Below are 26,515 nucleotides of genomic sequence, written 5' to 3'. Positions count from 1 at the left end.
GACGTCTGCAGTGCCAGCATGTCCGCTTGTAGTTTGGAGATCTCGATTTGTAAATTCAGTAGCTGTGTCTTAGTTAGCCTCAACTCTTTCCCCCAGTGTTTGGACCTTGCAGTGCACATTTTCAAAGGATTTCCACATTTCTTCTTTCAAGGAGTGAATTTTATGGGATATGCTCTTCAGGCCTTCCATGCATGATGCCAGGTCTGCCTTTGTAAACACACCCAGGGATCCTTCTCTCTAGGCCTGTGTGCTCATGACTCGCTTGTCCTGTTGGTTGCAAGCCTTTTCCAGGCATAACATAAGCAGTGTCGCATAGTAGGTTTGATAATTAAATTGACACTTGTGTAGCAAAACTAGCTATTTAAGTTACACTGTTCAATGAAAACACGGCTCACCCTGTATTCCTCTCTTGTTGGCAAGGCTCCCTCCACCCTTTTTTCCTCTGTTCACGGCAGGTTCAAAAGGTCTAATGGAGAGGCAGTGCAGCAGTAATCATCTCCTCCACTCTTAACTGCCAAAGGTCTGTGTGGGAGTGATAGGAATTTTTTTTTTCTTTTTCAAATAATTGCAAACCAGAAATGATCGGGATCATACTCTTATTAAACTAACTATATCCTGCCTGGCAAAGGCCAGTATGTGTTAACTACATTTTTTTTTAAAAAGACAGTCCTGAAATTATTATGCATAATTAGAGTATTGCTACTGTAAAAAACCCTGCACTCCATGCTTTACAGTAAAATTTGTTAGACTATCTACATTTTCATAGTGTCAACTATGTTTCATTGTGTTGGGGAAGATGCATCCCATTGACGAGTGAACACCTTTGAAAATGTACATGATCACACAGCCAAATGCTTTTGATGGCAAAACCAGATCTGTTAATGGCTGGTTGCATACATCTGTGCAACTGGTTCTCAATCCATGAGCTGATCACATACTCTTTGACATTCTATCTTGTCAACTTGTCGATTTATACCAGATACCCTGAAAGTGAGATGGCTGCAAACTACAATATTCCACATAGTTTGCCCAGTTCTCTGCCTGCTACACCATCCACTTTGCTTAGTCTCTTACTTTCTTTCCTCTTGCATAATGAATACACAAAGCTAACTAGAGGTTTGCACAAGCTAGTGCTCAATATTTCCATCCAGTCTGTGCATCTACAGATCTACTGCAATACCATGCACTGTAGGTAGCCTCCAGAGCTTGCTTTGCTCCAATTATGATTGCATTATATATTAGAACCTGTGCGAGAGAGCTGGCCAAACTGTTTTCAGATCCGTTTCATCATATCTATTTATTTGTGTTCATTCGTGCAGGTAACCTTTCTCATTTTACAGACACTCGTACAGGGTTTGCAAAATCTACTGGACCACTTGCATAGTCAAGTACATTTTATGACGGTCGAGTACCATTTGCAGGGGATATTTGAAACTTTTATTTACTTGGTTTGCAATAAATGTGTTTCACGTGAATGGCTGGCCTCTGGGTAGCAGCAGTGTGCCAAACAAAGTGGATTTGTGGTGACCTGTGCCATTTTACAGAAGAGGCATTTACATTTTTTGTCATCCGTTGCCATTGGTCAAGTTCATTTCTCTTTGGTTGAGTGGGTAAACTAAGTTACTTGATATGCAGATCTAGCGGAATTTGAAAGAATTTGCAAAGCTTGGCTCATATCACTAATGTCTGTCTTCAGCGGTACACATACGAATACCTTCTGGTGACATTAAAAATATTAGTACAACACTGCTAATCAAATGGGTTTGTTTGCTAATCAAGAAAAGTTTAATTAGAAAACTCTAATGAATTTTGAAAACTAATTTATGCCTTGCTTTTTGATATCACTCCCGCCCCCAATGCCTGGACAGGAAATCAACATGACAAGCGATTCAAGAGCAGACCGGCTGGCTGTACAAAGCTTCTTTTTTGGTTTCAGTGGTATACATTAGTATTGCCTTCCTTCACGGAAACCAACCTCTTATTCCAGTCAGATTAAGCCGGTGTGGAAAGGAGGTATTACTCTAATTTTACTGTATCCCCTGCCCCCGCAGAGATTTTGTTTATTGGTGACTTCCCCATTTCCCTCAGGCCATCGCTAATAACCCCCTCCTTGCTGGTACGGTTTGATTTGAGGGGCTCACTGGGATTTGCTTCCTTGATTTGCCTTTTATGGTATCTCTTGCTTGCCAGCAATTCATTAAGTAGTTGTTCTCCTAACCTCGGCGGTCCCATCTTGGTTGGCTGTTGCACATGTGCGACTCCGTCGGCCCAAGCGGCTTCCACTTTCCCTCTCAGTCCTGAGTAATGGCGGTGCACCCTTTCTGTCCTGCTGCTCCTTCTGTTTCAGCCTCCAATTCTTGCTTCAGTGTAGTATTTCCTCACCTCCTGAACTCTCCCAACATGCAACAGGTTTTCTGCTGCATTTACCATGCTGTGGGTAGATGTTTCATCCCCGTTATTACTGTTCTTTCAAGCCAGACGGGAGCTTTGCAGGTTGCTTCTTTCCGTGTCCCCATCTTCGAGCCACAGCATTCATGTACTAGTAACATCTGAACTTTCAGGTTTCCCTGTGTTTTATTCATATCTAGCCCCTAGCTCAATTAAGGCTCATCTACAAGGGCTATACTGCTTGTACCCTGAGGGGGAAAAATAAGACGGACAAAAAGGTGGGGGGTAAAAGTATTTAATTTTGTGTTTGTGTTTTACTGTAAGGATTTGCCTGGCCTTGGTGGACTAAACCATCCAGCCCCAGTATATGGCTGGAAGCAATATAGCTTGGAAAAAGACATTGGCCAGGTCGTCCCTGCCCCAGAAGTACTGGGCAGGGTACAGAATGTTGGAGAGAGAGAGGGAAGAAAACATAAGTAACGGTCGTGAGGTGGAGAGATTAGGCAAGAGAGACAACAGGATCCTCGATTGTAAGCTCCCTGCCTGACCATGGCCTCGTGTGGCACCACAGGGCTAAAAGAAAAAGTGTACCAGGTGGGCCGTGTATGCTAGGGGTTTGCCGTCTAAACCACAAACCCTGGGCTGTGTGCTCTGTGCAGCCCGGGCACCCATGTGGCCTGCCTCTGTGTCAGCCTGCCTCTGTGTCAGCCTGCTTGGTAGTGTAAGGAAGGCATGGTTCTCAGAAGTACGACGGACATAAGGAGTACAATCCAAGGGCGTTTATTGAACTGTATGTGTGAGAAAAACACCTAATCTAAACCTAAATCTAAGAAGGGAGCAAGCTACGACCATCAAAATAATGAAAACGCTGTCTTAGTGGTGTCGGTTCAAAACAAAATGGCCTATGCTAATAAACCTATTGCCAAATCCTTACTCAATATAACAAAAGGGTGTGGGACAAGAATGGAGTGCAAACTGAAATGTCCAAAAGGGTTTTGGTAGTTCAGGACTGCTGAACTAGTGCACTCCCTTCCCTGCGTTATTCTATAGGCATCAGGAAAACACTTTTTCAGAAAAGGCAGGATCCCTCGATTGAATGTCTCTTGCGTGGCATCACAAGACTTGCAGGATTCCCCTCTTTCTCGTGATACCACTTCATTGGGGTTCAGCTTCATCTTTACCCCATTGTTCAGTCACTTTATCAAAATGCGGGATTCACTTTCCTTTGCTTTCACTTTGCATCCCTCTGTCTGGTTCACTGTAGCCTTCAAATCACAGGTCAGTTAACTTGACCAGTTCTACTAGCTTATAAGATTGAGGAGCTCCTAATGTCTTTTTTAAACAAATATTTGGTGCACTTTCCCCGATTCACTCTGGTCCACCTCCTCCGGCCTCAGGCCTTCCTCTGTAGGCAGTTCTGGCTTCCCTCGATCAGGTGCAAGCCTTCAAACGGCTAGCATCACACTTGTTACTTTGCAATCTTTCATGCTTTCACTTCAAAGTACTTGCCAGTTCAAGACAGAGACTTCTGATAGGCGTTCGCGTCTCGCTGGGTCACTCTTGTTATATAGTAGGAAGTGCGTTAATTTTCAACAATCGGGCTTCTCTTTCTCACGGCTGCCGTCCTACGCGCAACCCACAACACTGGATACAGTTCAAAGGTTTATACCGGCTTCCACTCCAGAGGCCTTCTGATATTCTGGTATCTGCAGTTCTTAGTTAGCATCAGCAGGCTAATAATTTCTTAGTATAGCTTTATACTTAATTTCATCTTTTGTCAAATACGTTCAACTGTACGAGGGGGGACTTGTACCCTTCACTTTACCATTGTATGACCACTTGACTATTAGCCTTCTCTCTGTTACCCTCTGAAGTGCTTCATATTTCTTTTGCGTACACTCGGCATTCTTCAAACTTGCTACGATGTGCTTTCACTCGCAGTTTCTTGACAACCGAACAAGCACTTCAAACGTTAAGGTCCTTTTCATTTATCAACACAAGCCGGTCTCCCATTTCACTCACCGGCAGCAGCACCTTCCGTCTAGTCAAGGCTCTTGGCCCAGCGCGGCTCGCCTCCTTTCAAGTCCTCATACCGCACATGTAGGAGGTACTGCTGTGACCTTCTGCAGTAGCAGGGAGTTGCCCCTTTGGGATTCTACAGCGACCCCCCCCCACTAACTCCCCCACAGCTGGTAGGACCACAGCCTTCATTCGCCTCCTGGTCCCGTCTGCTCTGCTTCCATGGTCCCGTCGCCTTCCCAGGATTTCCTGCACTTCCGTTCTTCTGGTCTTGCTCGCTTCGGTTGCCCTTCTTGCCTTCCTCTCCGGGTGCTCTCATGCTCCGCCTTTATTCCAGTGGGAAAAGGTAACAGGATAAAGGTGTGAGTCATTAAGGTTAAGTGCCTGACCCTGATGTTGGGACATGTCAAACGGATTGGCTGTGTTTGAGCCTGTCTTTCCCTGAAGAGCTTTGTCCATACAGCAGAGTGGGTGTAGGAAAGTTGGGGGGGGGGAGGGGGTAAAGTTCCGGTATCCATTCTTTATATCGAACGTTTATATAGAGGAAACGCACACGTCGAGGATTTTATAACGAAAAGCTGTATACCGATTGTATTTTTGGGTGGGGTAAAGGGTTAATTATTGGGGGAAATGTGTCGAGTGGGTTTTTAAGGGTGGTAAATGGGGGTTTGGGGGGGAACCCCCCATAAAATGTTTTGTTATAAAATGCTCTGTGTGACTCGCAATAAAATTTCCACCATAAAGACATGTAACCTAAAGTTCCTAGATAGATAGTACCTGGAACATGGAGGGGTTTATAGGGAAATGGGATACAGCATCTCGCCTCCGGGTGCCCCCCCTTCCACTCCCCAGGGACCTCTCATCCAGGTGATTCTCCCACACTGGTCCACTCCCTGGAACTGGATCCAAAGGTGATGGCTGTGTCCCGGGCACCTGGATGACAGTTCTCAAGGGACTGAACAGTGTGACACCCTTTGGTTTCTCACAGCCATGAAGAGGAAAAGGCTTAGACCCTGTGGGCGAGTGCAGTGACGCAGCTGGCAGTGACGTTGAAGGCTGCATCCGCATGGCAAAAGGGCACTGCCAGAGGGGAAAATGCATTGCAGTGGGCCGCCATGATTAACATAATCCTGCTGGTTACAGCAGCAGTGAATGCGGCACCCTACCAAGCAACGGGACGCTGCAAGAAAAAGAGTGATGTGCCTGGGCAGAACTGTGGTGAGTGAAGCACTCCCCGCTGTGTACAGGACACTTCTTGAAGAATAAAATGTGTGAGGCGGCACAGTGGTGATGACAATGTCTCATGTGGGGCACCACCATGTTTAATCAAGCACCTGGGGCAGGCCAGCCCCTTTGGAAGCAGCAGGGTTGGGCTGACTCTGCCACTTACAGAGAACTGCAACATAAGGTACTGTGGCAGCCATTTGGGACTTCAAGGCCATTTTGGTGTGGCTGACTGCAGCACCCACACCACTGTATATAATGATGACCGTGTATAGAATAGTTTGTGTAATTGTATTATGTGCTCATTTATTCCCATGTGTTTATTTATGTACTTACTACCGATACCACCCGGCATTGCACAGGTCTGTAGATGACATGCACATGGGGGTCTGCTATAGCCTTGTTTATGTTGTATTGTGTTATAACCTCCTATTTTTGAAAAATCGCAAATCTGCAGTCTCCCGAATCGACTATACTGATGGCACAGGGCCGGACCTCTATCCACCCATGTGCAGGGTGAATGGGTGGGGTTGGTTATATGTCACTATCGTCAGTACACCCCAGACTGGTATGCCGACCTCGGGCCAACATTTCAGCCCACCAACTTTTATGGGGCTGGAGTCAACCTCAAACAGCCATGCATGTGTCGGGAGAAAAGGTATATTTAACCTGGCATGATGCAGTTGGTAGAAGTGGCAGCCTGCCAGGGTCAGCCTAGGGGAAGGAACGCCTTCTGGGTGGGTGGTGCCAGATAGGTAGAATGGGGAATGGGTGGGGGGGGGGGTTTGCCTCGTCGTTTAACTCTATGGGTCCCTCTGTGATCCCTTCCAGGGAGGGTGGGATTGCAGATCAGATCGCTAGGAGAGCCACGACTGGGTAGACAATGGCAAAAGAAGGGAGTGTTAAGTTGATTAAAGTTAATAAGATTTTTTTCATATTTAGTTATGAATAATAAAAGGGGTCCCTGTTGGTGCTTTAAAAATCCCCTCTGGTGTCTGTTGTCCATCTGAGGGGTCTATAACGGAAAAGTAACAATGCGGGGTGGGGGGGACTGGGTAGCCCATCTCTTGTTGCTGGAAAGACTTAACATCAGTGGTCGAAGTGTACGAAAAGAAGTAGTGGAACTATGCTCCCTACTGGCCTGCACCGCTCCCCACAAACCTCATTGCCATGCCCTCTCCCATGCACACTACAAATCCCAAAACACAGGTGCCTGCTGTTTAAGGGAACGTCCAGTGCAGTGCACTGGAAGTGCAAGTTTCAACTTCTTCCTAAACATTTATTTTAAAACGAAAACATTCCGAACTGTTTCTTTTTAAAATAAAAGTATAGGAATGGTCAAACTTAATTAAAAGAAGTATAGGAGCACCACTCCCGACCGCTCCTGCCCCCTTCGACCACTGCTTAACATCTGTTTTAGATTGCCTAGCACCTCTCTGCTTGCAGCTGGTCTATGGGGAAGGTGGAAAGTGGTCCTTTCCTGGCCTGGTGGTAAATGAGCGTCCGGGAAGGGCCAGACCCCAATGCTACACATGATTAGGCCTTGCTTTTATTTGATGTATTCAGGGACCTGTTGTTGTACCTTTTTTGTGAGGGCTCAGAAATGTGAGGCGGACAACTTTGTGACAGTTTTTCAAAAGATGCAATTTTATTAACTCAAATGGTTGGATACATGTTAATGTAAAAGGATATTTGTACCGCGCACTTTGACCACTGGAGTGATCCCCTGGCGCTCTGGTGGCTCTGAAACGGGAAGGGGGGTGAGTTAGTGGGAGTAAGCGGTTAAGTGCAAGAGAGCAGTGATGTGCTTTTGGCAGCCTCAACCCGGTTAACACCGTTGGCTGGGCTTGGGGTGTTTTCTGGTCGGTAGACATCGTGTGCTTTTGTGCGAGTCTCTGTGAGGTTTGTTTTGTTGTTGCGGTGTAGTGAAGGTTGTGCGGTTTGTTGTGGTATAAGGTTGTGCTTGCGTCTGGTTAGAGTTTGAGAGGTGTAGGCGGAGGGGTGAAATTGTTAGTGGATTGGTTATTGGCATCTTTGTCTATAAGTTATGTGCTGAATTTCTGCATTTTTGCTAGGGGTGGCACGCAAACATCACTGCATGTCAATCTAGCTTCGGCATCAGCCGATAATCGCTATCCCTTCCATAAATGACGCTCGCCAATATTCACACCTGTGCCCAAATTCGGCCCCTGTTCACCATTGGAACCTGTCTGTGTGGGACTAGCTGGTATTCGCAATTCCATCCTAATCTGGTCTCAGTGGCATTCCTGGTGCAGTCCTGATGTGGCTTCGCTCAACAACACCCACGTCTCACTATCCTTACCCTGATGAGGATTTCCCTGCCTCAAACTAAAGAAAACACCCTAAGAAAAGGTTTCTGTCCCTCACACTTCAACATACACCAATGTAACCAGGTATTATATGAACGTTCAACAAAAGCCAATGCAATAGTTAAATTCAGGTTACAATCAATGTTTCTCCTTCCAATCTGGGTGAATTTCCCTTTTCCAGATTTAAGTAGGATTCTATTAAAAAGTTCAAAACAAAAGCTTAGGGAATCCTGTCTCTTAAAAAGTTGAAACACCATTTGCTGTATAGGCGCATTATAAATACCAAATAAATAATAAAAGTTCCAAGATTGTATTCCCCCAACAGTTCACAAGTGCTCAACAAAGTTCCTTCTTTCTCTTTGTGACAAAGACCTTTAAACAACATCTTCTCATCAGCCTCGAATAATCTCTTGCTTCATTGGATTCAACAAGAACAGGTCTTTGTTATTAGATTTCTGCCACAGTACACAAAACCACTTGTTTGACACTTCTGCAGCAGTTCACACAACTCTTGTTTCAGTGTTATTAACTTGTCAGGATGCTTTTGTTTTAATTTACCAAAACACTTTAGTGATTCGGCAACTGCTTTAATATTGTTAACCACACCACAGTACTTCAATGGTTTCCACCTGGTCCATTCACCGGCTAGGCTTATCACGACAAAGTTCTCTATACTGGTTTACTCTCTTGCCAGTACAGATCAAAGTACTAGGACACTCTCTGACCTGGTGTACTCTCCTGCTAGGCCAGAACAAACTATTACTTGTAGTTACTTCAGTGGTAAAGGTTAAACCGGTTAGTAATATGTTGAGCATCACAGTTTTAGGTACATGAAATTCTTTAAGGGAAACAAGAACCACACTGGTGCTGTTTGTTACAGTTGTGTATCTGCCACACTCTTTGCAGGTTATGCTCCCACAACCCCCTCTGAATATTCTTTCAGAAGGTCAGCCGGCCTGGGAGAGTCTCTGGAGGAAAGCTCGGGGACAACGTGCTTGCCTTGGAAGCAATACGACACAGAGCAACACAGGTTCGATCCCTGGGTCCACGCTTAGAAACCTCTGGGTATTAAGCATGTAATAAATAACCTATCGTATCATATCATATTCTTGTTTCTTCTGTCAACCAACTGCTAAGGATTCTGCTCCACTTTCACTTCTTTGGCTTTGGCAATGTGAACTTAAACCATTTTTCTTTGGCACCGCTTTTCTGGAGGGGCAACAGTCTTTATCATTGCTCAATATCTTACCCACCTTCTTTTGGCTTGGGCAGTTGTGGTTCTTTTGTAATTGCCTAGGTTTATTTCTCTTTGGCTTTGGCAACTATGGTTTCTCTTTTCTTCTATAATTATTGCCTGCTTTTGTCACTGACTCTCACTCTGCCCCACAATGTCACAATCACACTTCTCTGGTATGATTATCCAGTTCTTGATTCACATTGGAATTATTAATCTGCTTTGTATTAGTTTGACATTTGAAAAGTAACTTCTTTGCTTTAATGCCACTTTGTTAAAGGGATATTTTTAAAATTGTATTTGCTCAAAAGATGGGCCATGATCAAAAATATATATAAAAAATATTTTTAAAGAAAGTTCCTATGTAAACTTTTGAGCAAATGATGCTCAAAATCACACATTTCAAGCACTAGGAGGCATCCATTTTGTGAAATGGATGAGCGTCCTGTGCTTCTGTTAAGCTCTGCCCTTGCGGCGCTAATGAAGCAAAAGCCATCCAGCTGTAATAAACAAAAGCTACCATTGGGTGGCTTTTGCTTCATTATTGCTGGAGAGCAGAGAATGCAGGCAGGAAGGCTGCATGCAGGTAGTGCTTATTTCGTTTTTCTTAACAAATCACTGCAATCATAAATACAACCTTGTTGTATCCTCACTGGAGGAACTGAGCGCTGGCGAACGGCTTGCTGCTAAGAGCCAGGAACGCTACCCGAGCCTTGCCGAACACAGGAGGTGTTCACTGCTGTCCTGGCTGGAGAATCGCAGATCCAGGAGCCAGACCACACAACTGAGGCAGGAGGCGCGAACCGATAGCGACCAGACTTGGAAGCACGGCGGGGAGACGTCAAGAGAGCCTGAAGGTGTGCTGAAGCCCACAGCAAGCCGAGACGGTCCCTCAAAGACACCAAAGGCAGAACGTAATGCCACAAAATGTACCTGGGTTACCTTAATGGGTGGCAGAGATCACAAAGAAACAAGGCCTTTGGTGAAAGCTGAGGAACCCCTTCTCCCTCATTCCCGTCCATGTGGAGAAATACAAAGCAGACCTATGAAAAACCGTGCCTGGCAGGTTAGTAAACCCTGCCTGGCAAAAAGGGACTGCAAACCTTAGAGTTCTCTGGGACCCATATGAAACTGGGGAAAGCGCAGCAGAAGACTACAGAAGGGTCATGGACCCATTGCAGTCCCGGGAAGCACGCAAACGGGGTTATGGGCTACAAGGCAAACCTGAGAGTGAGTCTGGGGCCCACATGAAACTGGGGAAGCCGCACAAGAATAGTACAGGAGGGTCAAGGACCCATTGCAGTCTAAGGAAGCATGTGAGCAAGGTGCTGAGATCCAAGACAAGTCTGGGAAAACCCTGAGCAGGCCTAAAAGGGTCCAGGACCCACAGGAATGAGAGAGAATCTATAAAGCGGGTTTGGGAGACCCAAAGGTATCCCAGAGGGGTCGGGCACCCACATAAGAAGTTGCGAAATCCCAAGAAAGTTTTAAAAGGTTAGGGACCCACCTGAAAGGAAAACAGGACATAGAACAAATTGGAAAGAACTTGAAGTGTCCCAGAGGGGTCTGGGACCGGTACAAAAAGGAAGAAGTAAAAATAAAAGGGCGAGGACCCGTTGTTAAACATGTTTTTTGGAATAACAAACCAGAACGGCAGGTAAACCAGACTTGATGTTATATATGTGAACATTGCTTTATGGTGACTTTTTTGAAACACAACTGAGCTGCAGTCGGGTCTGGCAAGGGAATAAACCAGACTTGATCATACATATTGTGTACTTTGCTTTTGATGGTTGGTTTCCTGTGAGACACAGCTACAGGTGGAGAAAGAAAGAACTACAGTCAAATCTGGCAGAAGAATTAACAGGATTTGCTGTGTGATATTTGTTTAGTGAAACCATTTTAAATAATCAGACTTGCAGATCAAGTCTGGTAGGAGCAGGAAGGAGCTAGACTTGATAAGACGTTTGTGGGGTGAAAGTAGAAAAGGGGAAGGGACGTCCCCGATACTTAGGAATTGTGTTTTCTTGTCAAGATTTGAACATTAAAAACTAAACATTTTAGTTGTAGTCCAGAAAAAGAGAAGCCGCCTTCTGGATCCAGAAGGTCAAAGTTTTCCTTAGTTAATTTAGTGTGTAAGGGATGGAAATGGGTTTGGACACAGGACGGTGGACATTTTATGTTTTCTGATTTCTTGACAGAATCCTTAGTATTTTTTGTTGGAGGTAGGGAAACCCCTCTTAGGAATAGGCTCAGGTAGGTTTTTCCTTTTCTTTATATTCACATTTGTCAACAAATATACCACCTCTGCCAGACTCGTACTTCTGCCTCCTTACAATAGTCTGTGCTGCATATCCACTTACTCGTCTTTGTTGTCCTGTTCCGATCTTAAGCAACCAGGTGTAGGTCAGCCAAAGTTTCTTTTTTTAACTTTTTTTCTTGCACACGTAATGGAAAAATGAGCAGCAACAAGGATTTATTTATTAACATTTTTAAAGCACGCAGCAGCTTGTGAGCACTGTGGCGCCGTTGAAGAGAGTTCTTGATTGCATACTACACATTAGTTACATGAAGACGAGCAAAAACATACTTAGTAACATGATGAGCATGAGGGACGGAGAGGAGGGGGGGCCAGTAGCAAGAGGAGAGAAGGCCGTGTTAGTTGAAGAATGTGGTTTTTGGCATTTTCCGGAAGGCTGGGAGGGAGGTCTCAGCTCTGTGAGTTTGGTAGGATGTTCCATAGTTTAGGTGCTATGTAGGGAAGCCAACCACCCCCCCTGCTTTGGCTCTTTTTATGGGTGGGATGCGCAGTTGGTTGGCGTGGCAGGTTCTTTTAGGACGTGATGAGGTGTCTCTGGTGATAGTCTCTGATAGGTATCGAGGGGCAGAGAGGCTTAAGCATTGGTGCGTTACGGTGAGGGTCTTGAAGGTGATCCTTTCCTTTACGGGAAGCCAGTGAGTTGCTCGCCTGGCCTGGGTCATGTGATCCCTTTTCGGGATCTTAAGTGCTGCTCTGAGAGCATTCTTTTGGACTATTTGAAGTCTGTTTAGATTTTGTGCGGATGTGCCTGCTAGGAGTACATTGCAATAGTCTAGTTTGGCCCCAATGGTGGCTCTAGATATAGAGGCAGTTCTGGTTGGAAAGAATGATTTTACCACATTTATTAGCTTTGTGGTGTGGGCAGATGCAGATGCAATGGCGCTGACCTGTCGCATCATGGACAAGGTGGATTCTAGAAAAACCCCTAGCGTCTTAACTGATGAGGAGACGGGGATGATGGAGTTGTCGATGGTGAAGTTGCAGTATTGTTTGCGGAGTTTGGCTAGGGTTTCTTTGGGGCCCATAAGGATTATCTCGGTTTTGTCACCATTGAGGCACAGCCCATTAGTTGCCATCCAGGCTTGGATGGTGGTGTAAATCAGGCCGAGGGCTGTGGTGTCTTGGTCATACGAGCCTAAGAGTGGCAGGAGAACCCGAGTATCCTCGGCATAGTTGGTATAAGCTATGCCAAGGGAGTCCATTTTGTCAAAGAGTGGTTTTGTGAACCGGTTGTAGAGTGGGAGCTGTGCAGGAGCCCTGTGGGACTCTGCAGAGGATGGTGGATAGAGCTGCATTCACCTGGTCTGAGAAGACCTTCTTGGCTCTTCCTTTTAGGAAGGAAGTGATCCATGATGAGGCCTTTTTAGAAAAGTGAGCTGCATGAGTGAGATTCGAGAGTCTTATGATCCACAAGGTCAAAGGTGGCCTAGAGACCCAGGAGTAAGAGGAGAGCTGGTTTACCTTTGTCCATAATTTTGTTTTTCTGGGTCCAGAAGGGCGGTTTCAGTGCCGTGGCCTTTGCGGAATCTTGATTGTCTTTTACCGAGGATGTTATTGGATTCGAGGAACTGTTGGATCTGGTTGTGGCTGCTTTATCCAGGATTTTGAGGAGTAACTGGACAGTGGTGATAGGTCAGTAGTTGTTGGGGGAGGTGGGGGTTTAGCGTGTGTTACCCAGGCTTCTTTAAGGCTAGAAGGGACAGTACCTGTAGTAAATGATGCATTAATGAAAGCCGTGATGGGTGGAGCCAGGGAATCAGCACACTCTATGTTGGGCGGACAGATGTCTCCTTTGCACATAGATGGTTTAAGATGTTGGAGGAGTTAGAGGACTTCCGGTTCTGTGAAGTCACGGAATGAGAAGAGTAGGTCAGTGGGGTTATAGGACGGGAGGCTGGGTTGAGGAGGATGGTCATGCTCTGGTAAAGTTTTGAATTGTGCTTGTATTTTTCGTGGAGTAATTCTACTTTACTGAGCAGGGCTGCCTGTATGTTGGAGCACCACACTTCATCTTTAGTGATCTAATCAGGGCTGATGGAAGGAGTGATAAGGCCTCTGAAAATGGAGAACATTTCCTTAGATTGTGAGTTAGTTTTACAGATGCAACGGTTGAACGAGTTTGACTTGGCTTTATATATCTAATTCAAAAGGATAGCCTTTTGAATTCTTCCTTGGTGGAGTCACTATGCTTGGAGTGCCCGTTAGTTAATGCGTTACGTTTGCTTGTACGTAAGGCCTGTAGTTCATCCGTGAACCAAGAGTTGGTATGCATGGATTTTTTTCTCTTTTTTTGCATTCGATAAGGGCTATGGTGTTGATCGCTCTAGTGAGGGTGTCGGTGTAGATGTCTGCAAGTGTGCTAGGGTCATTCGAGAATGGGGGGCTTAGGTTCAGTGCCTTCCAGGAGGGGACAAAGGTTGTCCTTGGTTAGTTTTCCTGAGCTTCTGACCAGAGCTGGAGGGGCAAAGGTGAGGCCTTTAGTGGTAGGTGTGGTAGTAATGGTGAACTGGATATAGTTGTGGTCTGTCCAGGGGTAGGTGGAGAGTTGGAAGTGATGGTGGTGGAGCAGTTGCGGTCTACCACCCAGTTGAGGGTGCTGCATTTGCAATGCGTCGGGCTAGTAACTTTTTGTAGGAACCCCAAATCTTTCAATTCCTTTGCTAGGGCTGAGGCTGCTTTGTCTTTAGGGTCACTCAGACCTAGATTAAGGTCACAAAGTAACATAGTTTTTGTGGAGGTTTTTAGGTTGTTGCCTAGTACATGCAGAAGATGACCTTGGAAATCCGGGGCTGGGCCTGGGGGCCTGTACGCGAGATGTATATTAATGGTGCAGTTGGGGGGACAGAGACAGTTTGGCTGAGCGGAGGTCAGCGTTGCTTTCCCACAGGTGGTTGCATAGCCTAATGGACAGGGCATCTTTGGTAATGAGCGCTACACCCCCTCCCTTTTGCAGCTGTCTGTCTTGTCGAAGAATGGAGTAACCGGGAGGGAGGGCTAGCGAGATGGCTGGGCCGGAAGCTTTATAGAGCCAAATCTCTGTGATGGCAAGTAGATCTAGGTCGTGAATAGTGATGAGGTTGTTGATCTCCAGCACATGGGCGAAGAGAGAGCGTGCATTTATAAGTGCACATTTAAAACCAGGTGTGGGGGGATTCTTAGTAAAGGGGTTAAGGGGAGGCAAGACGATGGAGGGGGAGGTTACTGGACGGGAGGGTGCGTGAGTTGGTTTTTTAGATTTAGATTTGAGTGTGTGGAGAGTATTAATAGGGAAGGCGGAAGTCCTAGGCGGAAGATTCTAGTAGGATGGCTGAGTCGTTTACTGTGGTGGAGCAAGTTGTTGCATAGGAGTGGTGGGTGCAGGAGCCCATCCTGAGATTCCTTCTAGCCGCGGGACTAGGGATGCTGGGAGGTAGAGCCGGTTCAGTGCGAGACCTGAGCCTGAAGAGTCTGGAGACTAAGTGGGCCGGTGGGCAGCGTGTGCCAAAGGGGATCCTTGGGAAGGCCGGGCCAGCTTGGATTGTGACCTGTGTGGTGGTGTAAGCGTGGTGGACCACATTGAAAGTTAACATAAATGATGGAGCGGAGTTCGGGTAGGTGGATAAGGTGAGCGCTAGCAGGCGATGCCAGGTTGGAGTAGTGCAGAGTATGTTCTGAAGCGTATGCATGTGTGAATCCTGTGGACACGTAGTGGAATACATGGGATCAATTGGGCAAGATGAATGCAGTCATAAATGTTAGGTAAAAGCTCATGCAATTCAGAGGCTAGTGGAGGGCACAGAATGCAGTCATAAAACATTAGGCACAGGCTTATACAAGGCAGCGTGACAGTGGCTGGTGGCAGGCACAGAATGCAGATGTAAACCTTGGGTGTATGCTAATACAGTTCAGGGCAGCGAGACAATGGCTAGCGGCATGCACAGAATGCAGTCCTAAACATTAGGCATAAGCTAATACAGTTCAGGGCAGCGTGGCTAGTGGGGGCACCGCCGAGTAATAACTGAGCAGGGCAGGCATGTGGTACGGACAGAGTCGGGGTGGTTAGAACATACTTGAGTGTAATCGGGTGCTGGAAGGGTGGAGTCAGCTGCGCTGAGAGTCGAAGCTTCAGTGTTTAAGTTGCCGACTAGTAGTCTCAGACCATGTTAATGCAGATGGGGGGGCTTAGGGGGTGTGCAATTCTTGTTTATCGGTCCATGGGGAATGGCGGAGCGAAGGGATGTGAGCTAAAAGGGCTGGATGACCTTCGGTGATATGGGAGCAGTATAGAAGGGCTGAGGGAGGTTGTTTTGGCAGTGTCTGGCCGACAGCACAGACAGGCCCTTATTCACGGCCCTTAACAACGGCCGGCTTGCGCCTGCCCGTGGTAATGGTAGGCGGATGTAGTCTGGTGCAGTTGCCATGAACCAATCGGTGGCTGCAATTGTTTTCATATCCGCCTCTTAGGCAAAGCCAATGCCGGTCGCGGCCATTACACATGTTGCTCACAATGGAATACCAATGAAGCCAAATGATTCACAGGCGTCGGAAAATGGCGCAATTCTTTCTTTGCCTCTTCGCTGCACTTCAGTGCAATAATTATTGAGCAATTTCGGTAAAATTTCGCACAATTAACAAGACCAGTCGCGGTCTCGCCGTAGTGCTGCAGGAAGGCTGGTAGGGCTCCTCACTCGGCACGCTGAGCGAGAGTCTTGTAGAGAAGGCTCCTGCCCTCTCTCTCGGCTGGACGACTGCAGTACTCCAGAACATCAGTGATGTGACCATGGTATCCTTGACTGACAATGTTACATCAACACAACATACCATAGAGTTTTCGAAATCAAGAATATTTGTGAACACTAATATGGATGCTTCACTTCGTTGTATATGAGCATACAGATGTAGACATGCTTAATAGTGAAATAATACATGCCTGTAGTAGCAGTTTACAATTGGAGCTCACAACACTTGTGGATGGATGGTATTCCGGAATAAGGGGTGATTCAGCAGGGTAGCCAGGTGGTTAGTCGGGGGTCGTGCTGGCTAGATCTGTTCAGAATTCCATCAAGGTGCCTCTAGGTCTAGAGGAGATAGGAAGGGTATCGATGTAGGCCAACCACGTCTTGGTTGAAGGGGGGGGGGTTCTGGCTTTCCATTTGAGCACTATGCACCTTTTAGCCATCATGCACCCCATATTTACAAATGGTCTAAGGCGTTTTGTCGGAGTTGTGGACCAACCTCCAAATGGTGCGCCCAAGGGAGAACGTTCAGCACGATCCCCGCTATTTCCGACACCATCTTTAAAACTGATTCCCAAAACTCTGCCTGGGAGGGACAACTCCAGGACATGTGAATGTGGCTGGCCCCTTCTACATGGCTACATGGCACCTTGGGCATAGCTGTTCCCCAGACTTGAGCATTCTATCAGTTTCCCAGACATATTATAACGTTTGTTTGACAATTTAAATTGCATGACACTAAATCTGGCGTTCAGGGATACGTTGCGTGTATGGAGGGACATGTTTTTCCTTTGGGTGTACGACAGTTCCACGTTTAGGCTCTCCGCCCATTTCAACCTGATTGCTAGTGTATCCGCAGATTTCTTTTTCAAATAATCTTTTATAGTGTGGAAAGTCGGCCACAACAGTTTGTGGTGTTTACCATGTATGCCAATTCCTCATTGTTCATGGGGTTAATTGGGGTAGTTCTGCTACCATGCAGTGACAGCAGCGTGAATCCTGCTCAATGGCTGAATCCCTGTGGCTCTACCTCCTGGTTTGTGCAGTGATAAAGGATCCATTTGGATACAGGCAAGTCAACGCCAGGTAGCCCAGCCCTTCTCAGTGTAAGCTCAGTAACTGGTCCCATGTGGGGCCCAACCTGGGGAATTTTCATAGTGGAAGCTGTTTATAGTACAGGTGTTTGATCCCAGTTTTGACAAAGATTGAGTGCTACGCAGTCAAGGTTGTCCTCACCGGGTCAAAGGGGCATTCATCAGTGTATTTATCGTCTAGTATTAGTGATCGAAGATTATTCCTCCCCCGAAGCCAGGTTCTCCAGCCTCACATTGTGAGTCCTCCCCAGACCAGTAGGAAGCAAATTGGACTTGGGAAGCTACCCAGTAAAATTCTAAATTTGGGGCCGTCAGTCCGACGGGCGAATATGGGTAACTCTGGTCTAGCCACTTTTTTTGGACCGCCCCAGAGTGCCATAAGAATTGTGATAGCATCCCATGTAATTTAATAAACAGTTTGCCGGTTCATAGGGGGGCATTAACAAATGTGTAGAGTAATTTGGGAAGTAGAATCATCTTGATTAGGACAAGCCTACACGCCAATGATTGGAAACAACCTCCAGTTAGTGGTCTTCTCTCAGACTTATTCTTCGAGGGCCGTGTAGTTATCTCTGAGGAGGGAGGCACTCTCACGGGCCACCTTCACACCCAGGTATTTAATTAATGACGTTTGGAGCCCATAAAAGGGGGAAGTCCCAAGAGGGGTCTTTTGTGGAGGGCGTTGGGGGGGGGGGGGGGGGGGAGATTGCGGATTCGGTATAATTAATAACGAAACCTGCATGTTCGCCAAAGAGTAATGTCCCAGATGATGGTGTCCAAATTAACTTGTGGATCGCGGATATAGAGCAGGACATCGTCCGCTTGTAACGAAATTATGTAACGAGATAATTTCAGGGGGGCGACTGAGTCGCAGCCTATGCTGCTGTGATGGAAGAGGATAAAGTCTGCCATTGGCTCAATCGCAAGTGCAAATAGGATAGGGGACGAGGGGCATCCCTGGCGGGTACCTCTACCCAACTCAAATTGGTTGGATATCCTGGAGTTTAATGTATCTGAGCATCTCGGGGCCCCAACCCCATTTTTCCTAGTACCAGATATAGATATTTCCATGACACCATATCGAATGCTTTCTGGGCGTTGATAGTCACTGCCACAGCCTCTATTTCGGGGTTCAGTCTAGCCATCACATTAAACAGTCGATGGATGTTGGGAGAGGTTGCTCTGCCAGGGATGAACCCAGCCTGATCTTGATGGACAATGTGGGGCATTAATGCTAATAAACAGTTCGCAAGGGCCTTAACAGAGATTTTTGTATCCACATTCATGAGTGATAGCTGTCATTTGCCCAGTTTGAGTAATACAGTTAGGACGGCCTCGCACATGGATTTGTGTAGGAGGGAGTTGGCTAATAATTCCTTCCAGACCTCATTGAGATATGGAGACACGAGAACTCCAAACTCCCGATAGAACTCGGTAGTTAGACCATCAGGGGCCGGGGCGTTTCCCCTTGCGAGGTCCCTGATGATGGCTAGGATGTAATCTACAGTAAGCTGGGTGTTAAGGTTTTCAGTAGCTTGTGGACTCAGACTTGACAGGGCCACTTCCTCCAGTCAGGCATTGATGGCAATGGGGTCATATCACAGGTTTGCTTGGTATAGGGCCCCATATTGGCACCGGAACACGTCCAGAACATCTAGCTCTTCCCATTTGAGTTCCCTTTGGGCATTGAAAATACTGTCGACTTGGTTTCTCTCACATTCGGCATGCACCGCCCTAGCAAGTGTCCTGCCGGGTATTTCTCCCTCCCCATATTTTCTGCCGGCTACCGGCCTAGCGAGAAGCTGAACCTCTCGTGTGGCATGTGCACGAAAACTCTCCAGCTCGGTACATATTGGAGCTAGAGTTTTCACCTCAGGTGAATGGGTATGTTAGGTCTCCAGGGCCTTGAGTCAGGCTTCACTAAGCCGAAGGCCATTTCTGATCGCCTTTAGGACCCCTGCCTACCTGGATATAGACATCCCTGTTATGAAGACTTTAAAGGCCTGCCACCTAGTTCCCAAGGACGGGTCTCCAGCAGCGTTACAGGCAAAGAAGGTTTCTGTGTCAGACGTGATATCGGCTTTAAACACTACGGGCCTCATTACGGGCCTTGCGTTAACATAAATATTTACCGGGCCGGAAAGTCAGGCGTCAATAAAATGTAAGTCCCCATTCCCAGTCCTATAGAACTCTATGGGAGTGGGGACACAGAAGCACTTGCACTGTTGCTAACTGTGCCAGTGCTTCTGTGACTGGTCTGCCTACCGTGGCCGCTGTGCCCGGCAGGGTCAGACCTGTCGGTCACGGCAGCTCTGGCAGGCAGACCTGTAGTATGTTGGTCCGGAAACCACAGTGCCTGTAAGCTTACCAGCACCCTTGTTTCCGGACCGGCAGGATCGTAATGAGGCTGTCTTTCAGAGCTTCCTAATTGAATCTCCAAGTAGCAATGGGGGACGGGGTCCATCAGTTCTCATATTTAAAATCACTGGGGAGTGATCAGATGGTGCTCAAGGTTGGATACGAACCCCGAACACCCTACCCAAGAGCGAGCTGACGGCAGCAAAAGGTCAATGCAGGAGGCCATATTGTGTACTGAGGAATAAAAAGTATATTCCTGTGTCTGCGGGTGTGTGAGCCTCCAAGCGTCCCTTAGTGATGGTGCATTAATATGCAGTTTAAGGCGGCGAGCCGCCGTGGGCAGGTGTTTGGGGGCCATGCCAGTTCTGTCAAGTCCAAAATCGAGAATAAGGTTCATATCCCCTCCTCATATAATGGGAGCCCCAACATATGATGACAATATCTCTACAATCCCATCCCAGTATTCTGGGGAGTCCATGTTTGGGGAAATATCTATTTACCAGCAGGGTTTCAACCCCCTCAAGAATACGGTGTACAATGACGTGTTGAATAAGATACCAAAATTGGTGCACTCCTAATCTGGTAGAGATCCTGGCACAAGACCTCCACAAATAACAAACAAAGAAGGAGAAGGCTCAAGCTTTGAACCCTCCCGTCCCCTGCACACTTTTATGTGCTGGCTAAACCAACTACTATGACCTCAGAATAGTTAATTCTGTTTGTAAATAACAATAATAAACCAAAACAAATTTTGTAGAACATATAGAAGTGTATATATTTTGTTTTAGGTTACAAATATAATTTAAAGACAACATTTTTGCCTCACAAATTTTCTCCATTGATGTTTACACTCCATCACATGTGCAATATCTCAGGATAGACTTTCTTTGTAATTCAGCACGATATATACACGTTTACTTACCTTCCTTTAAAACATTTCAACATGGCGGTCATGTTATATCCTGATGGACATTGTCAGTCCCTTCTTTAGTTTCAATTGTCGACGTAGCCTGATTGGATAACTCATTGCACGTGTATTACGCTACTTTGTTTAAAATGGCGAAGTGCGTTACCATGGTAATGGTCGCCGATGCTTCCGCACGGAGTTAGAATCACTTTCGCAATCGCACCTGAAATAGAAAGATAATAACGTTGGGGACTTTCTACTAAAGAACTATTCTACAGGCCTGATTTATAGTACTTTTTACTTACCTTAATTTAGCTTGGATGCTTTAGAACCGATCGAAGACTGTGCCCATCCACTTATGAATTCTCGTCAGGCATTCATAATATGGTTCTCCCGGCTCTTCACCCCGAATACGGTCTAAACATGCCAGATCCAACTTTTTCCACTATCTAGGTACGTCCACTATTTAAGCTACTTTTGCTCACTTATATATTCTTTACTTAATCTTTTTTTTATATACACTTCTATTTATTTCTATTTTTTAATACATTCCGTTTGCAGACCTTTTTTGTTTGTATTGAAGCAATTGTGGAAATCCCATGTAACTCGGACAGACGTCTACGGCCACTCTGGATTAGCGAGCATTTTCAAAATAAATTGTTCCCTTTGAATTTGCAGACAATATTATAAACGTGTAAGTTATGTATACCAGATGGGCTTGCGCATTGGACTAACACTCGCTCTGCATTTATAAAGTGACCACGCTGGCCCCTCAATTGGAGGGTATGATGGCCATTCTTTATCTATATTAAATTAGTAGTAACAATTGGATACCACAGGGTATCTTTTTTCATGCCAATAATAGGGTGTACACCATCATTCTTTGATATCTCTCGTCCAGTATATTTCTATATTTTTCAGATTGAGCCAGCCCAGGTTGTTGATTTGGTTGACAGCCATCACGCACACTTGGAAGCAGCCTTCCACATTTTGTTATACGCACTACCACCTCCTTCCTTCGGGGTGCACTTACATAATTTTTTCTATACTATCAGGTAATTTAAACCATTTATCTCTCAATCATTATTCGGGTTGATGATTAGTGGTTAACTTAGGATCTCCCTCCACACAGGCATTAGACCCTCCCTAAGAGCCACCATTGGTTTATTAGGAATCAACTTAACTAATTATTTCAGAGTTATTGTGGTCACTTGAACTTTATGCAAAATAAACGAATGTGAATGTAAATACACTAGCATTATTGTTTGTTTGTTTATTTATTTGATAATGCGCGCCAAACCCATTAGGTAGCCGGGCGCAGTAGAAGTCAAGACAGCTTAAGCTTGGTTACATAATGTGTACAAAGAAGCATATAATGGTTACATAATGTGTACAAAGAAGCATATAATATACAAAACAGTTAGAAGGATAGGCTGCCGGGATAGTTACAGTGGCATGCAAAGGAAAAGCAAGTTAAAAAACAAGCAGCAGAGACCAGAGTAGCTGGTGCTTGGAAGGTGAGTTAATAGTCATTTGTTCGTAGCCATTTAATTATATTGAGTCTAAATTTCGGATATGGTTGTTCCTTTCTAAGGTCGTGCGGTAGAGCGTTCCACGTTTGTGCTGCAATGACTGGGAAGCTAGATCCTCCTGCTGTGGCACGTTTAAATCTAGGCGTTTCCAGAGTGTGGGCATTGGCTGTTCTCGTTGGACGTATGGACGATCTTCTATTATCCTTTCAGCAAGGTAGGGTGAGGCCAAGTTGTTTAAGCATTTGGAGGTGAGGGAGGCTGTTTTTAGAAGTATTCTGTCAGATATTTGTAGCCAATGAACCTCTCTTCTAGCGTTAGAGATGTGTTCTCTCCTAGGGATATCCAGTGCAGCTCTTAGGGCATTATTTTGCATTATTTGTAATTTGTCAATGATATTTCTGTTGGCACCTGAGTAGAGAGCGTTACAATAGTCTAATCTAGACATTACAAGGGCATTGGCGAGGGTGGTGCAACTCAAGGTAGAGAGGAATGGTCTGCAAGCTCAGATAAGCTTACAGGTATAGGCTGTGGAGGCTGAGAGTGAGTTGACTTGTTTCTTCAGTGAGAGAGTGGCATCAAGATAGAAGCCTAGTGTTTTGACCACTGGCATCACTTTGATGAGATTATTGTCGATATTGAAGGCGGTATAGTTCGGGCTAAGTTTTTTATGTTAGTTTCGGAGCCTAGGATCAGTATCTCAGTTTTTTCGCCGTTCAGGCAGAGGCCATGTGATGCCATCCATGCCTGAATGAGGAGGTATAGTCTGTTTACTAAGGCTGTGTCCTCCAAAAAGTTTCCCGAAAGGGGAATGAGGATCTGGGTATCATCTGCATAGTTTGTGTAAGTGATACCCAATCTGTCCAATTTGTTGAACAAAGGCTTAGTAAAGATATTATACATAGTGGGAGAGACACAGGATCCTCGGGGTACTCTGCAGGAGATTTGAGTTGGGTCAGCAGCAGTTATTGGGGAGAAGACTCGCATTGTCCTGTTGGCCAGGAAGGACAGGACCCAAGCTATGGCTTCCCCTGAAAAGTGCGCCGCCGACCTAAGATGGTTACATAGAACTACATGATCCACTAGGTCGAACGCTGCAGAGAGGTCTTGGAGAAGTAGCATAGCTGTTTGTCCCTTGTCCTTCAACTCGTCAATTTGAGTCTTAAGGTCTAGCAAGGCAGTTTCTGTGCCGTGGAGTGGGCGGAAACCAGACTGTCGAGATCCTAGTAGATGATTGGTTTCCAGGTATTCCTGAATTTGAATATAGGCCACTCTATCAATTTTAAGTAGAAAAGGGACAGTGGTAATGGGTCTATAGTTGGTGGGAATGGTAGGGTCTAGGGATTGTTTTTTAAGCAGGGGGAGGACCCAGGATTCTTTGAGGTTATTAGGTACAGTATTGGTTTTAAAGGAGGCGTTTATGAGCTTGTAGATAAATGGGGCAAGGTCTCTAGCCGCATCCTTTATAATTTGTGCCGGGCAACTGTCGCCCTTGCAGTTTGAAGGTTTTAGGGAAAGAATGATTTTTTCAGTGTCGAGAATAGACATTTCTTTAAAGGTAAATGGAGTAGTTGTGTTACAACCTGTTTCAGGGGGTGGTTGTTGCTCAGAGGGTGGCAGAGAAGCTTTTTTCATAGCAATTTTCAGTTGGAGTGTAGTGATTTTGTTTAGGAGGGCTTTTTGAATTGCCGTGCACCATGGCTTGTCCTTCGGGGAAGAGTGTCTGCAGGTGGAATTGGGGCTTCCATTTTGCGGAGGATGGAAAACAGTTCCTTAGAATTACAAAAGCAAGTTCCAATACTATCATTGAATATATTTTTTTTTTGAGTTGGTTATTTCCTTTTTGTAGTATTTGGAAAGTTCTGTTAGTTTAGCCTTATTCGCAGTAGTCGGGGAATGGCGCCAGATTGTTTGCAATTTTCTTTTCTCTAATCTTAACTCTTTAAGTTGAGGTGTGAACCATGCATTGAGGTGGGATTTTTGTCTGGCTTTGCGGAGTTTTAGTGGGGCGGTAGAATCCAGGGCATGGGACATAGCTGTGTTGAAGATTTCCACTAAGGATTTAGGGTCAGCATTATTGTTAACATTATTCAAAGAAGGGAGGAGGTGCGGGAGTAGTTTTTCGGCTGTGATGTCCTTTTTGCTTCTAGTAGGAAGTTGGCGGTGCCATCTCGATGGTTTTAGGACTAAGGAGGTTGATTGGGCCGAGAATGTAATAAGGTGATGGTCGGACCATAATTGTGGTACATTATCAGTAATAATAATGTTACAGTTTAAGTCAGCCACCCAATCCAAGATTCTACCTTTGATGTGGGTGGGGGATAGGACTTTTTGTACTAGTCCATGATCTTTTAGAAGTGCAGCTATAGCTTGGGAGTGTTTGTTTCCAGCCTCATCGAAGTCTAGGTTGAAATCCCTCAGTATCAAGGATTCTGAGCGGTTTTTAGTGTTGCTAGTTATATCTGTAAGGTCCTCCTCAAAGGTTCCTAAAGGGCCGGGAGGTCTGTATATCAAGTGGATTGTTAAGGTGCGATTGTTAGATAGGGGAAGTTTAGCCGTAAGGATTTCACATGAGTGGCATGTAGTTGGAGTGGCAAGTCTGATGGAGAGGCTAGTTTTGGCGATAATGGCTAGGCCGCCACCGCGAGAGTTAGGCCTATCCGCTCTGATAATCTGGTAGTCCTCGGGTATTGCTATCATGAGGGCAGGACCTGCCGCGTCATGGAGCCAAGTTTCAGTTACGGCTAGTAGGTCTTGATTCTCATTGTGTAATGTGTCTGCAATTTCAGAGGCATGGGCTACTAGGGATCTGGCATTGATAAGTGATCTCGATAGGGATACTGTGCCTTTATTTGCAGGGTAGGGGGGGGGGAGTTTAACTTTAGGTGTATTGGGACTGGCAACATTACTTTACTATATTGGCCATAGTTCGGTTATTAGGCATAGTTAACACTGTTCGGTTGTTGGTATTTTTAGGATCATAGAGTCGGAATCGTCTAGATCTAAGTCTCATGTTTCTGTCCGGAGGAGGGCACGTTAGGAGGGTGACTAGAGCCATAGTCGCTAGGATGCTAAGTGCAAGTACTAAAGGTAGGGTTTTTAGGTTGCCAAGCATGTTCAGGGCTTGCCGTGGGGTCTTGGATGGTGTTTTGAGTCGGGAGACTATCGCCCAGGTTAGTGTTGATTGTGCAACAATTGCACTAGGTAAAAAGTAGTACACGTAGGCCAGTATCAGTTGCACAAGTCGGCTAATATCAATTGCACAGGTAGGCTAATATCAGTTACACAAGTCGGCTAATATCAATTGCACAGTTAGGCCAGTATCAGTTGCACAGGTCGGCTAATATCAATTGCACAGGTCGGCTAATATCAATTGCACAGGTCGGCTAATATCAATTGCACAGGTCGGCTAATATCAATTGCACAAGTAGGCCAGTATCAATTGCATAGGTCGGCTAACATCAATTGCACAGGTAGGCTAGTATAGGTATGATTATCAGTGTGAGACAGTTGCATATGTAACCCATAATAGGTTAAGGGGGTGACTATCTTGACAAAAGGTGAGTATTGTGCAGTTACAGGAAGAGTTTGTTTGGGATCCTTGAAGTTAAGTCTTACGTTGTGGGCCGGAAGTTTGGGCAGGTGGAGGTTGTTCAGCGTTCGTAGCCGCCCGTTAATTGATACAGATTTGTTGGTGTGCAGATCGAAGGGGCAGATAGCCTTCGAGCGAGCATGGGGGATTGTATTTGAGTGATGAATAGATATATCAGGAGCGAAATGTAAAGGTTAGAGCATACCTTATACTATCGCCGGAGACGGTGCGCATTCCAGCGCATAACAGGTGCAAAACAGGGCCTTTGCACCGCGGGCCTTAGCAGCGGTAGGCCAGCTTCCGCCTCGCCGGCGGATGTGCGTCCGCTGAAATGCAGATGGTTGCCTAGCGACACGACGCTGGCGCAGCCGTAGAAAGGGCAGCTGATGCGGCGGCCATTGACTATTTTTAAATAGCAGGTCGGGTTTAAGCGATCTGTTTCAAGGGATTAGCACCGATGTGCTCACCTTCTCCTCGTTCCGTGCTGGTGCTTCACTGCTCCTGTAGTGAAGAACGGGATCTTGCTGGTGCTTCACTGCTCCAGCCGTCGAATTGCGGATATAATGTATAATGCTTATACTTTGGAAATAGTGCTACAATTGAATTGACTTCTTCAGCCTTAAAACTCTTCAACTCTTCAAGTATGAATGTACAAATATACTGGTGTTATACACTTTTATTCTGTAATTTATACATTTGTTCATAATCTGTTTAGGCCTAAGAAGGTGTTCCTCCTCGAAACGTGTCGCCAAATGAAAACAGACTACTAGCAACACTTCTTCAAATTGTTCCTTTTCTGCAATAA

At 45.8% G+C, this 26,515-nt stretch overlaps 1 protein-coding gene across 3 annotated transcripts in view; it reads left to right on the top strand.

The window, feature by feature from the left end:
- The window catches only part of LOC138528855 (uncharacterized), a 179,344-nt gene that overhangs the window by 35,004 nt on the left and 117,825 nt on the right, over nt 1-26,515 (top strand). The window contains exon 1 of one of the 3 annotated variants that reach the window (XM_069640777.1): nt 8,878-8,991. The exons of the other annotated variants lie outside the window; for them this stretch is intronic. The gene's annotated coding sequence lies outside the window, so the exon portion shown is untranslated. Of the gene's footprint in view, nt 1-8,877; nt 8,992-26,515 lie in introns of those variants that run through there. 3 annotated transcript variants of the gene reach the window in all.

The sequence above is a fragment of the Ambystoma mexicanum genome, chromosome 1q, assembly GCF_040938575.1.
Source record: "Ambystoma mexicanum isolate Mex_15411 chromosome 1q, UKY_AmexF1_1, whole genome shotgun sequence".
In the NCBI taxonomy this organism is placed as follows: Eukaryota; Metazoa; Chordata; class Amphibia; order Caudata; family Ambystomatidae; genus Ambystoma; species Ambystoma mexicanum.
The sequence above is the reverse complement of the archived record's forward strand: the minus strand, read 5'-3'. Positions and strand labels throughout refer to the sequence as shown.